We start from the raw sequence: 15,014 nt of genomic DNA on the forward strand, positions 1-15,014 counted from the left end.
CTCATCAGTTTCATCTCTCCCCTGCTGTACTGAAGTGGAGGCTAAGACAGGGCTAACTGATCCTCCTAAAGCTCTGTTTCAGATGAGAATCCCACACAAGATGATTCTTCATCTGAATCAGAAGCAAACAGTGACTGCGCTACATTGTCAACGCTAAGTGTTAGTCGAGACATATGTCCCCCTGCTGCTTTTGGGTGTCGACATTTTGTCTAGCATGACTCAGCCTCCCCTTCCCTCATCTCCAAAACTACAGGGCCATGCATGGTGATGCATCATGGTCAGATTTCATTTTTTTATGGATGGAACTGCCTGCCCCTACAAAGAGTTTAGATTGCAACAGGTACCTTTTTAACTTTAATGGGGGAGTGGCACTAGTGTCTTTTGAAGTGCCTCCTCTACCAGTCCTAATCACTCGACTACATCTAGCTTTCCCTGACAAAAGCACAAAAGAGGCAGACTGGGGATTTCACTGCACAGACTGTCCCAATAATAAAGTTCATTCTATTTAACTACCCACTGCCCACTGAAGCCCAGTGCACAGAGAGACTGATTGAGTTGAATTAAACAAACTCAGTTTAAAAAAGCTGGAATTGTTGGTACAGCATGAAAATCGATAAAATATATTTTCCAGTGCAAATTCTAGCAAAATTGAATATGTCTCTCCTAGCCACAACACCCAAATCGTGCTTGCTTGCAGCCTAGCCCAGAGGGTGAATGAAAAAAAATGGCACTGCTAGCAGTTTCTCTCCCTGGCACACAGAGACCATCTCAGATCACCTAAATAATAAACTGCTTAAAACACAAACAGGGCTAGCTGGCACTGCAGCCAAATAAAGAATAAATAGCTTTTTTTTTCTCTTTACTAACTAGCCTATCTCTCAGTGCAGCCTCCTTCCACAAAGCCCACCTTCCCACACCACTCCTGCAAAGAAAGTGCGTGGCATGCCTCGTGCTGAAGTATATATAGTGCTGGGTCATCAGTAAAATGGTCACTGAGCATTGAATGACAGCGCGATAGGCTGCATTCAGTGCATTTCACAGAATGTAAGCGCTGATACGCTGCACTCCGATATCCATGCCAACCTGTCCGACCCTTTCCTGTGAGTCACTGATGACTCACAGAAAAAGACTAGTTTTTGGTTCTGGATAGTGCGAAATGGCTTCCTTTGGGGTGGATTTTAAAAGGGTTACGCGCGTAACCCTTAAAAAAAAAACCCTGTGTGCGCCAAGCCTATTTTGCATAGGCTCGGCAGTGCGCGCAAGCCCTGGGACACGCAAAAATTGGCTGTCCGTGGGAGGGGCCACGGTCTGGGGCAGTAGCCCCGGGACACGCGTATGTCCCGGGGCTTGCAAAAATTGGCGGTCCAGGGGTGGGGCCATGGGCGGGGCCGTGGTCTGGGGGCGGTCCAGGGGCATGGCCAAGTGCTCCGACACAGCAGCCTGTGTCGGGGCCTACAACAAAGATAGGAGGGAGGGGATGATTTAGTTAGGGCTGGGGGGTGGGTTAGATAGGGGAAAGTAGAGGAAGGTGGGGGGGGGCCAAAAAAAAAGTTCCCTCCGAGGCTCTCCGATTTCGGAGTGGCCTTGGAGGGAACGGGGAAAGCCATCGAGGCTCTCCTCGAGCTCGGTGCGCCAACCCCAGATTTTATAGGAATTAAAATTAAAATCGGTCCCTTCAAAATGGCGGCCAACAAATGCAACGGATGATAAGTTATATTCATGGGGAGGGGCGATACATTTCACCTCCCCACGAATATAACGAATAGGGATATATACGTTGCTGATTGCCAATATGGCGAAAACGAATGCACACCCCTAATTCATACAGTGAGTGGAAAAACACAGTTCTAGATATCACAATAGTACATTTTTGCCAGTGACAACCCTGCCTGAAAAGTCTAACAACTAAGCAACCCTCACTATTTTTTGTCACATTGCCTCTCTTTTGATCAGCTCTTACTTACCACAGTGGAGTGCAGGTGGATATCAGCTGCATGGTAAGATGAAGCACACAACATGATGGGAAAGGACTCAGATCCATTTGGGGCCAATGAAATATGGGACGCTAATGTTAGCGTAGGTTTTTACGCTTGTTTTAGAGCACACTTTTCTGGCGTTAAGTAATCTCAGGTATGTAAGTTACATAATGTAACAGGGATTTTAATTCTTAAAAAATTGCATGCTAAAACAGGAGTAGAAATTAGTACTTAGATTAGCGCAGGTGATATAGCCCTTATAAAAGAAGGCATTAGTTATTCCTCAACAATGCAGGGAGGTGCATTAAAGGGAAGACACATTAACCCATATTTTCTTAACGCTAGAAATTTAATTTCTGCATCACAGCAGGAGTAAAACTTTACTCACATTTCTGGTTTGCCATATTATACCATTGCTGTGCCCAGTGTGGTAGGGTCTAACTGCTTCTACCACACTGGGCACAACAATAAAATAACTGTATCCACCAGAAATGTGAGTTTGCTCCACTTCAGACCCAGGAGTTTAATTTCTGGTGCCCTCAGGGAGGCCACCTACAGTTGAACAGTACACCAGGACTGTTCAGCTGTAGGTGGCGCATTGTTTAACTGTAGAAGCCCACCTGAAGGAGCTTACACATTGTGCAGCTAGCTGAAAGTGCCCACTCCAAAGAACAGATTCTTGCATCCAAGGCCCTTTTGGCAGAGAATGGCAAGTAAAATCAAAGCATAAGCTCTCTGAGGGGCACCTAAAGCAGAACAGGATGCCAAAGTCAGATACATCAATACCAAAGTAGAAATATAACATACACCAAAAATTTGACTTGAATATCTGTGGACACGTCAGGTTATTTGAAAATGTATAATAGCAATTTATGAATGACCTTCATAGTGACACCTTTGAACTGCATCAGTTTGTTTAGATGGCTGTTGTCCAAGATGGCATCAACAGTGTAATCATTGGTCAAACAGGTGCATATGTAATCATCTAGAAGTGGTTCTTTGTTTATGCCCTTATTTTTATGTTGTTTTTTTTTTTTTTTAATTATGCAAATCACATTTAAGCGATAGCCACATTCATCTGGAAACTAAGACTTTTTTTTTAGATCGCTGGTGATTACAGAGGACAGCAGAGGATAAGTTCACTCCGTTCCACTGCTGTACTGTGTAATCACCAGCAATCTCAAAAAAGACTTTCCAGATAAGTGTGTATATCACTTTAATGTGATTTTTATTTGCATAATTAAAAAAAAAAAAGGGCATAAACAAAGAACCATGTCTAGGTGATTACATACGCACAAGCCTGACCAGTGATTACACTCTTGATGCCATCTTGGACATCAGCCATCTAAACAAATTGATGCTGTTCAAAGGTGTCACTATGAAGGTCATTCATACATTGCAATTATACATTTTCAAGTAACCTTATGTGTCCACAAATATTCAAGTAAAAGTCGGTTGGATAGCACCAAAGTTCATACTGTTCAGTTGAAGGTGCCTGCCCAAGAGAACTTATTATTTGATTTTATTTGCCATGCTTTGCCGAAATGGCATTCTTGTGAGCTTGGTGCTGTGCATCCCAACTTGTGAGCACATTCTCTTATTCAAGGCCATTTCAATAAGGCATGACAAGTTAAATAAAAAAATAAGATCTCTGGGAACGCATCTAAAGCTCGATGAAGAAAGCATAGGCTCAGCTGTCTGGGTGGGCACCAACAGCTAAACAGTACACACTATAGCTGTTCAGGAAAACAGAAAACCTGTGACTGATACCTGCCTCAAAGAGCTTGTATTGGAAATTGAACTCATGGGCGAGAGGTGGAGTATGCTTACATTTCTGGTGGCAAATATTGTCTATTGTGCTCAGTGTGGTACTCTACCTCAGGCCCAGGAAGATTTACATTTACAATGTAAGCTCTCTTGAGTGGGCACCTATAGATGAACAGTATTTCAAAGTAGGGATTCACAACACCAAGGACTTACCATTCCACGGAATATGTCTTCCCAAGAGAGCTTATATTTTGTTCAGCTTTAGGTGCAAGTCCCAGAGAGCTTATGCCAGGGCTGCCCAAACCTGTCCTGGGGACCCCACAGCCAGTTGGGTTTTCAGGATATCCACAACGAATATGCATGAGATCAATTTACATATACTGAGTCTCTATGGTATGCAAATTTATCTCATGCATATTTGTTGTGGATATCCTGAAAACCTGACTGACTGTGGGGTCCCCAGGACAGGTTTGGAAAGCCCTGGCTTATGCCTTCTTTGGTCTGAGGTGGAGTAAACTCACATTTCTGTTGGCCAAAGTTATTCTACTGCGTGCCCAATCTGGCATAAAGAGCCTACCACATAGTAACATAGTAACATAGTAATGATGGCAGAAAAAGACCAAAATGGTCCATCTAGTCTGCCCAGCAAGCTTCCCAAGGCAGTCACTGCTGCTCCGTGCAGGTTACCCCCATGTTTCTCTTAAGGGTAGTAACTGCCGCTCCGTGCCAGTTAAGCTTTTTTATTTATTCCCATCCTCTAGCCTTTTAGGGATCCACAGTGTTTATCCCATGCCCCTTTGAAATCCTTCACAGTTTTAGTCTTCACCACTTCCTCCAGAAGGGCATCTCAGTGAAGAAATATTTCATGACAATTGTTCTAAGTCTTCCTCCCTGGAGTTTCAAATGGTGACCCCTAGTTCTACTAAATTGTTTCCAATGGAAAAGGTTTGTTGACGACCATGGATCATTAAAACCTTTCAAGTATCTGAAGGTCTATATCATATCACCCCTGCTCCTCCTCTCCTCCAGGGTATACATATTCAGGTTCTTCAACCTCTCCTCCTCAGTCATTCGATGGAGACCACCCACCATTTTGGTCACCCTTCTCTGGACCACCTCCATCCTGTCTCTGTCTCCTTTGAGATACGGTCTCCAGAACTGAACACAGTACTCCAGGTGAGGCTTCACCAAGGACCTATACAAGGGAATTATCACTTCCCTTTTCTTACTAGATATTCCTCTCTCTATGCAACCTAGCATTCTTCTGGCTTTGGCTATCGCCGTGTAACACTGCTTCATCGACTTCAGGTAGTTAGACACTATCACCCCAAGGTCTCTCTCCTGCTCCATGCACATCAGCCCTTAACCCCCCCACACATATAGTTCTTTCAGATTACTACACCCCAGATGCATGACTCTGCATTTCTTGGCATTGAATCCCAGCTGCCATATCTTCGACTACTCTTCCAGTTTCCTTAAATCCCATCTCATTCTCTGTACTCCTTCCGGCATGTCCACTCTGTTGCAGATCTTAGTATCATCTGCAAATAGACAAACTTTACCTTCTATCCCTTCTGCAATGTTGCTTACGAAGATGTTGAACAGAATCGGCCCCAAACTGATCCCTGTGCCACTCCACTTAACACCATTCTCTCTTCAGAGTAGGTTCTATTTACCATCACCCGTTGTCTTCTATCCATCAACCAGTTTATAATCCACACCAACACCTTGGAGTTGTCCCCCAAGCTTCTCCTTTTGTTGATGAATCTTCTGTGCGGGACCATATCAAAAGCAAAGACACTGCCGACTCCGCCTCCTAATTTTCATTATATCGCATGCGAAAAGGCCCTTTTCATATATGATATGGCCTTATCACGTGCGTTAGGGCCCTAAAGCACACGATAAAGCTTTAGAAAATAACCCCTTAAGTTTGTACCTGAGGCAATGGAGGATAAAGTGACTTGCCCAAGGTCACAAGGAGCAACAGCAGGACTCAAACCCTGGTCTCCTGGTTCATAGCCCACTGCTGTAACCACTACGTTACTTCTCACGTTTCTAACATACAGATGGCTCGTGCCATCTTAAAAAATGGCGCAGGCCATTCATTGCTCCTACCATGTGACAGGGGCCGATAGCCCTTGTCACATGGTAAGGGCAAGGGCCATTGGCACCATTTTGATTAGTGGCAGCCGACGGCCCGAGAGGGGGAGATCACTCCCGGGTTCCCGCTGGACCACCAGGGATTTTCAGTAAGTCTTAGGGGGTCAGGCAAGTCTTGGGGGGGTCAGGAGGGTGGGGGGTTGCAATTAATTCAATTTGAAGGGTTGGGTTGGGTTTGGGGTATTTTTATTTTAATGTGCCCTTTCTCCCTTCTCCAAAAATAATAAGAAAACCACACGAAATTTTGTGTGATTTTCTTATCGTTTCATCGCCCCCCCCCCCCCCCAAAAATGTGACAAAATAGGAAATATTGTCTCTATTTCCTATTTCGTCGCAAAACGAATGCACATCCCTAGTAGCTACAGCCATTTGAGATGCACAGAGGGCATTGTTCAGCTTTAGGTTCCTTCCCTAGATAGCTTACCCTTTGATTTCACTTGGATGCCTTGACTAAATAGTCTTGCATGTGAGATTGTGCCCATGTTGGCATGCCCAGTACTATTCTTGCATGCAAGGTCATTTTGGTCACAGTCCTTCGAACTTCAAGCACTTAACTCCTTACTCCTGTTTTAAAGCACTTTTCTTCATAAGTGCAGATTTTTCAGTTTAACTCACATTTTAGCAAGCTTTTTTGTTTAGCACACTTTTTTAACTACTGTTTGATTTGCATCCCATTAACATACTACATCCTGAGGGGACCCCTGTTTTAATGTATACATTATGTAAAACCTGTGCTAAAATTTAATTCCAGTTAGCACAGGTTTTATTACATCAGACCCATACTATCCTTCTAAGCATGACCTCTTGATTCTTACTGGAATAGGCAAGTTAGCCACTAGTTGAAGGTAGAATAAAGACAGCAGCAGGAAGGCTGTATACCCAGTATTGAAAGTGTCAAGGCAGAGCATCACCTTTGCTAATGCGTGAAGGTTGGATTTTTCCTTACTGCTGTTTAAAATAACGTTCCTTGCCAACCCTAGTAGCTCTGTCACGTCCCCCTCCAGCTTCATGGTTAATTGCAAACGTGAAAGGACTCCTAACTGACGGGAAAAGAGCTATCAAAGGGCCATTCAAAATATGAGTCAGCAGAAGTGTCGTCCAGAGGCAAGGCACAGCGTTGTGTCCTTTTTCCAGACTACAGCCACCTTGCCTCTGGTCAATCTGACCTCTGATTCCAGTTGTTCCTCTACATATATCAAATCAAAGGAAAATCAGCTCAGACTAGGACTCAACAAACACCTGGTCTATGAAAGAGGGCAAACCTTTCTAGCATAACAATTTTATATATTTTTGCAGACTATGTCATTATAGCTCTTACCTGGCAGCCACACACACCTGTCGGCACTTAACCAGACATTCAGTCCCTCTGCTGTCATTGAAAACTAAAGTTTGGGTGGCTTTAATTTTGCCTACAAGTTAATTCACATCTGGGTGAAAAGCCTGCCTTATATGTAATCACTATTATCAAACTGCCAGATCAACAGACATACATAAAAATTAGCAAACATTGCCAGCTAGTATTTCTAGCTGAATATGTATCACATATACTAAGTAAGGTGACCGCTTATCTGCAGAGTAGCCATGCAGGCAATTAGATGATATTCATTGTTTAACCATCTGTAATATATCTGGCTAAGTGAGGCAATTTATTCCAGCCATATTTAAAACCTAGTTGCTTATGCATAAAACCTCTTTCTCTGTGGGCTTACCGCTGCGGCAGATAGAAGAGTCAGCCAGTGAAAGGGCAACTTCAGTTCTACTGAAACGAGGTTAATGGTCTCCTTTAAAAGAAAGCTCCAGGCTGCCCTGTATGACCACAATAATGCTGTAGGGAAGCTACACACCTGGAGGGAAACGTCCGTCAGGTGAATGTGATATACCGCTACAGCAGGGAGGTGGAGGATTTGAAAAAGAAATGGTGGGTCCAACCTCCACCACCCTGTAGCAGAAAGGGTGCCATTAGCAGCACTAGAAGAAAAGATCCTAGTCCATTGATGAGGTTGCCACCCAGGGGATATCCAGCCTGGACACTGCCAGGACAGCAGGATCAAAAAGTAAATTATGTTTATACATTTTTGTGATCTGTTGTTCTAGTGGTGTTTAGACTTCATGCATGTAGTATGTATAGTAGAGATGTGAATCGTGTCCTCGATCGTCTTAACGATCGATTTCGGCTGGGAGGGGGAGGGAATCGTATTGTTGCCGTTTGGGGGGGTAAAATATCGTGATATATCGTTAAAATCGTTAAAACCCGCTAAAACCCACCCCCGACCCTTTAAATTAAATCCCCCACCCTCCCGAACCCCCCCCAAATGACTTAAATTACCTGGTGGTCCAGCGGCGGTCCGGAACGGCAGCGGTCCGGAACGGGCTCCTGCTACTGAATCTTGTTGTCTTCGGCCGGTGCCATTTTCCAAAATGGCGCCGAAAAATGGCGGCGGCCATAGACCAACAGGATTCGACGGCAGGAGGTCCTTCCGGACCCCCGCTGGACTTTTGGCAAGTCTTGTGGGGGTCAGGAGGGCCCCCCCAAGCTGGCCAAAAGTTCCTGGAGGTCCAGCGGGGGTCAGGGAGCGATTTCCCGCCGCGAATCGTTTTCCGTACGGAAAATGGCGCCGGCAGGAGATCGACTGCAGGAGGTCGTTCAGCGAGGGTTCCGGCGCCTCGCTGAACGACCTCCTGCAGTCGATCTCCTGCCGGCGCCATTTTCCGTACGGAAAACGATTCGCGGCGGGAAATCGCTCCCTGACCCCCGCTGGACCTCCAGGAACTTTTGGCCAGCTTGGGGGGGGCCTCCTGACCCCCACAAGACTTGCCAAAAGTCCAGCGGGGGTCCGGAAGGACCTCCTGCCGTCGAATCCTGTTGGTCTATGGCCGCCGCCATTTTTCAGCGCCATTTTGGAAAATGGCGCCGGCCGAAGACAACAAGATTCAGTAGCAGGAGCCCGTTCCGGACCGCTGCCGTTCCGGACCCCCAGGTAATTTAAGTCATTTGGGGGGGGGGGTTCGGGAGGGTGGGGGATTGAAGGAGGTAGGATTTGGCAAGGAAATGTTTAAGTTATTTGGGGGGGGTTTCGGGAGGGTGGGGGATTTAATTTAAAGGGTCGGGGATGGGTTTTAGCGGGTTTTAGTGTGCCGGCTCACGATTCTAACGATTTATAACGATAAATCGTTAGAATCTCTATTGTATTGTGTTCCATAACGGTTTAAGACGATATTAAAATTATCGGACGATAATTTTAATCGTCCTAAAACGATTCACATCCCTAATGTATAGTTTTTTAAAATACGGCATATGTTTACAGATACAGCTGTAGCCTTCCTTTCTAGTTCATATGTGATAGTTCTTTTGCCTCATATATCACATGCTTGCCTTCTGTAATTACCTCTTATACCCCGAGAGCATGCAGTTTGTACACTGCAAAGCCTGATTGATTATATTCCTTAACTGGTCTAACATTTTATCTGTATGCCCCAAAGTCATTATGAGGTTCAGAGGCCCAGTTTTGGCCATGGAGATGCTGGTATGCTAGAGCACGTATGCCATGTAATTGGATTTTCTGTTTCCCAATTTACTAGTGACACTAACAGGCCTCATGTTGTCTTATCTATGTCATCCCATATAATTACAGAATTTTGCTATATCCCATTATACCAGCCAGAATAGCCTATGAGGTCTGCACCATGAAGTAGGTGTTTAGTAGTGGCATCTAGGTAGGGATAAGTGGTGTTGCACTTATAATGTATGCAACTGTCCTTCCTCACAACGAGGTACCGGAGCTAATGTGCCTATCCTGTTAGCGCCATTTTATAGGCAGTATGCACCTTCACGCCAATACAATAAGAGTGCGGGAAAACGGGTGCTCAGTTGTGAGCGCCTGCTTTCCCAACGCATGCCCAGCCACCTCTCCAGGGCACGTGATCCTGTATTTAAATGAGGGGTCGCACTAAAAAGGAGGAACTAGGGACATTAGAGCGTCCCTAGCGCCACCGTATTAGTGGAAACTCAGAAGAGGTAGTTGTCAGCGGGTTCGAAAAACTGACATTCAATTTTACAAGTGTCTGTTTTCGGAGCCCGCTGATAGCCATGGGTTAGAAAAACGGACGCTGGTAAAACTGAGCATCTGTTTTCCTAACCTGATCAACCGGCCCATTTTGTTTTACATTTTTGGTTTCTCTGACTTAATACTCCTTTTCTGTAGACTTGGCCATACATTTTTTTCAGTATCCCAGGTTCATAACTAATAGCCTCATCAACATGCATTTGCATGTGATAAGTGTTATTACTTTCGGGGGAGGTTGGACACGTGTTTTCGATGTGCTAAACCCCTTACAGTATAAGGGGTAGTGGGTGCGTGTCAAAAACGCATGTCCAACCACATGTTAAACAGCGTGCTCGGCTGAGCGCACTTTATAGCATTGGCCTGCTTATGTGTGAGGATAATTTCATACAGCGAGAGCATAACTACAACATGAGAGTGGTACACTGAACACCCACATTTGCTTTCTTCCCTTTCTTTAGGAAACAACAGAGTGGATGGCAAGCCCATGGCTGGGCCTTCATAGCAGCAAGCTGTCCAATACCAAGAAGCACCTGAAGGAGAAAGGCCAGAGGATAGCCCTGCTTTATAGCCAGCACAGATGCTAGAAGAAGAACAAGAAGAGGTGGTGCTGATAAGACCAGCATCTTTGGAAGAGGCAGAAGAGACAACCCGTCTTGCTGAGTCTGATATTCCTGAATCCTACAGGGAGATGATGATGCTCATGTAAAAGATATCACAGGATGTATGAGGTATGTGGGCAGCCCTGACAACAAAGTGATCATCTAGGGGCCATTGCAGCTCCTAACCCAGCAGCTGGCACCCATCACTGCTGCAGCTCATCACTGGCATATCCCTATTCCACCAGCCTCTCCTCTGTCATATACATTAGAGGCTAGTAGCATGACAGAGCATATCCCTAGGCCATCTCTATACACTGAGATGTCAGATGATTTGCAAGAAAGAAGCACCGCATCTAAAGCATCACCTCTAAGAAGGAGCGCAAGAACATGTGAAATATGGGAACTGGAGAGTGGGTTGGGGAGAAGGGGTAAACGTCTTTGCTGACACTTGCGACACTGTATATAGGACTGTTAAATAAATAAGTTAAACTCACCAGAAAATGTTCTTGAATCAATGATTCTCTTAGAGGACAGCAGCTAGTGCTTGTGTTTGAATGTTGAGTGCTTCTCGCTCTGTGTCTGAATCGATGTCACTGTCTGGTACAATCTCCTCATCGGGTGATGGGATTCCTCATCCTGTAGCTATGACACAGCAGGCCATGAAGATCTGACATACTGTGTCAGAACTATATAGTTAGACACCCCAAGTCCTGCCCAGACATCTAATGTAGGTCTTCAAAATGCCAAAGGTTCACTTTATGACTGAACTTGTATGCTGGTAAGACCTATTATAGGTTTTTTCAGCAGGTACATGAGGATGCCTTACTGGAGTTAAGAGCCACATTTTCAGTGGGTATCTCTAAACCTATGAGGGGGAGGGATAGTGAAAGATTATTGAATAGGTACATCCAGGATGATAGGATGACAACATGGTAACAAGGAGAGAAACATGAATGTATGCCCCAAGTACTATGTGTGCCAGTTTAAAGGTTGCAATGTTAATGGTGGGGTAAGTAGTATCAGACATCTTATTCAAGGAATGGCACATCAGTAAGACCCTCAGCCACCGATAAGAGTGAGGGTGAGAAGCTGCATGCACTGCCTGGTCTCCAGGTCATCTCTCTGCCAAAAGAAGGAAAGGTCATTCCATGATCAAAAGAATAAAGGCTGCTGACACCTACCTAGGAGCCATGGCCCTGGATATATATCCACTATTAATATCCTCAGCCAGTCCAGACTGTAAAATGATGTATGCATTTTGGAAGGATCCAGGATACTTGGACAGAACATCTGTGATTATGCTCAAATTACTTGCATATTCATGGAGTGAAATCCTTTAGGGATGTGCAGAGCAAAATTTTATGTTCATATTTTTTATGTCCGAAAGGGGGTCCCACTTGCGGCCAATATGGACATAAAAAAAATCCAATGAGTTGGGTATATGTACATATGTGCAAAAAAAAAATTTAAACCCCCTCACCCTCCTTAATCCCCCCCCCCAGACTTACCACAACTCCCTGGTGATCGAGCGAGGAGTGAGGACGTCATTTCTGCAATCCTTGGCGAGAAGCATGTGACGTCGGTGGCACGTCGAGTGACGCGGCGTCACGTGATTCCCGGCTCGTTCGCGCCGGACGGCTCGTTCGGCCCAAAAAGAACTTTTGGCCAGCTTGGGGGGGCCTCCTGACCCCCCCCAAGCTGGCCAAAAGTTCTTTTTGGGCCGAACGAGCCGTCCGGCGCGAACTCGCCGGGAATCACGTGGCGCCGCGTCACTCAGACTCGACGTCACGTGATTCCCGGCGAGTTCGCGCCGGACGGCTCGTTCGGCCCAAAAAGAACTTTTGGCCAGCTTGAGGGGGTCAGGAGGCCCCGCCAAGCTGGCCAAAAGTTCTTTTTGGGCCGAACGAGCCGTCCGGCGCGAACTTGCCGGGAATCACGTGACGCCGCGTCTGAGTGACGCGGCGCCACGTGATTCCCGGCTCGTTCGCGCCGGACGGCTCGTTCGGCCCAAAAAGAACTTTTGGCCAGCTTGGGGGGGTCAGGAGGCCCCCCCAAGCTGGCCAAAAGTTCTTTTTGGGCCGAACGAGCCGTCCGGCGCGAACGAGCCGGGAATCACGTGACGCCAGCGTCACTCGACGTGCCGCCGACGTCACATGCTTCTCGCCAAGGATTGCAGAAATGGCGTCCTCACTCCTCGCTCCATCACCAGGGAGTTGTGGTAAGTCGGGGGGGGGGGGGGGGATTAAGGAGGGTGAGGGGGTTTATATTTTTATTTTGGCTCAACAATCGCGATTTCCCACATATCGAACATATCTATGTTCGATATGTGGGAAATCCGATCGTTTATGTCGAATCAATTTTTTAAGTAAAAAAAAAATATGAGTTGCGTTTTACTAATGCGGTCAATCCGAATGCACACCCCTAAAATCCTTTCCTGTTGCTATATATTCTTTCATGCTGTATTGAAGGCCATAAAGCAACATGTGTATAATTTATAGTTCCAATCACTGATGGAAAATCAGCTATGTCAAAGAAGCCTCACATAGTTTATGCTTTCTACTGTCTTGTTAGTGGAAAGAATATATAGTCTTTCATTCCTCTGCACAGAACTATAACAAATTGGTGTACACAATGGGATGTGTCATCTACAGGGGTATGGAAACTGCCAGTGGCAAAAAAGGCCAAGACTGTAATAACTTTGATGTATTCTGGTAAAGTATGGATTCTCTGCATGGTATTTTGTAGATCCTCTTGGAGCAAGCTGCAAAGATCCAAAATGTGCTTATTAAAGCGATACCTAGTGAACACTTGCTCTTCAGAGAGGTCAAAATAGTTAATTCTGGGCCTGTAGTCCCTTTGTGGTGGATTTCGCCTTCTTGCCTGCTGCCTCTGCTGCCAAACCCGTCTCCTTCGCTGCCACTGGCACCACCACCACCACAAAATGGAAAGCATGCCAATTCTCTGTAAGGCTTCAACCAGAGGTAATTCTGCCAGAGCCATTTAAAAATCTATCCGGACAATGTTGTTTATACATTTTAAAAGGCCTGCTGCTGCAGATGTCTAAATAGCTGTTCTAAGTTTAGCCAGTACCTGGAGGAAGAACTAGAAGGATGGGAAAATACGAGAGATGTGGAAAAACAGTGGGCCAAACTAAAAGGAGCAATTACTGAAGCGACTAATATACATGTAAGAAAAGTAAAGAAAAGCAAGAAAAGAATGAAACCTATAAGAAAATTAGGTTCTTACCTTTGCTAATTTTCGTTCCTGTAGTACCACGGATCAGTCCAGACTCCTGGGTTTTGCCCCACCTCTAGCAGATGGAGACAGAAGTTTACAAACCAAACTCCACCTATATCTAGGCTGGTGCCACCTACAGTCTGGCAGTATTACTTAATGTCAAAGCAGAACACCACCAAGAACTTCAACTAAACTAGATAAACAACTACCTCGATACCGGTGTACAACCCCCCAACTGGGAACAGAACTCGAGGTATCGAACATCAACTCATTCTGGCTGATAAAAAGACTAAGACACAGACTACACCGCCTCTCCCGGCATCAGCCCCACGACTGGGTGGGACTCTGGACTGATCCGTGGTACTACAGGAACGAAAATTAGCAAAGGTAAGAAGCTAATTTTCTTTTCCCTGTACGTACCCGGATCAGTCCAGACTCCTGGGATGTACCAGAGCTTACCTTACTTGGGTTGGGAGCCGGAGAGGCCGGCTCTAAGCACTCCTTCTCCAAACCCCGTCGGCCCTGGAGCCTTAACATCCAAACGATAGTGCCGGGCAAACGTATGTACCGATTTCCAGGTGGCCGCCCTACAGATCTCCTCTGTAGGGTTATGATGACATTCTGCCCAGGAAGTAGCCTGGGCGCGAGTAGAATGGGCTGGCAGCCCCGCGGGTAGCAACCTACCCTGCAAAAGGTATGCCGATCGAATGGTTTCTTTTAACCAACAAGCAATGGTAGTCTTGGAGGCCGCATTACCCCGCCGAGGACCACTGTAGAGCACGAATAGGTGGTCAGACACTCTAAAGGCATTGGTGATCTCCAGATATTGTAACAGCGCGCGTTAGGGATGTGCAGAGGGACGCCATACGTTGCATTCGTCGGGGAGCAAATGCGTTGCATTTGGCCGTATGGCGCCCCGATGCGTTAATACGGCGATTTATATTCGTGTCCCAGCTAAAATTAAAATTAACTACAACCCCCCACCCTCCTGACCCCCCCAAGACTTACCAAAACTCCCTGGTGGTCCAGCGGGGAGTCCAGAAGCCATCCCCTGCACTCTCACACCCTCGGTGCTGGTTTCATCATGGCGCCGATGGCCTGTGTCACAGGGGCTACCGGTGCCATTGGTCAGCCCCTGTCACATGGTCACCGGCGCCATCTTGTGCTCCTACCATGTGATAGGGGCTGACCAATGGCACCGGTAGCCCCTG

The sequence above is a fragment of the Rhinatrema bivittatum genome, chromosome 1, assembly GCF_901001135.1.
Source record: "Rhinatrema bivittatum chromosome 1, aRhiBiv1.1, whole genome shotgun sequence".
NCBI classification, from domain to species: Eukaryota; Metazoa; Chordata; class Amphibia; order Gymnophiona; family Rhinatrematidae; genus Rhinatrema; species Rhinatrema bivittatum.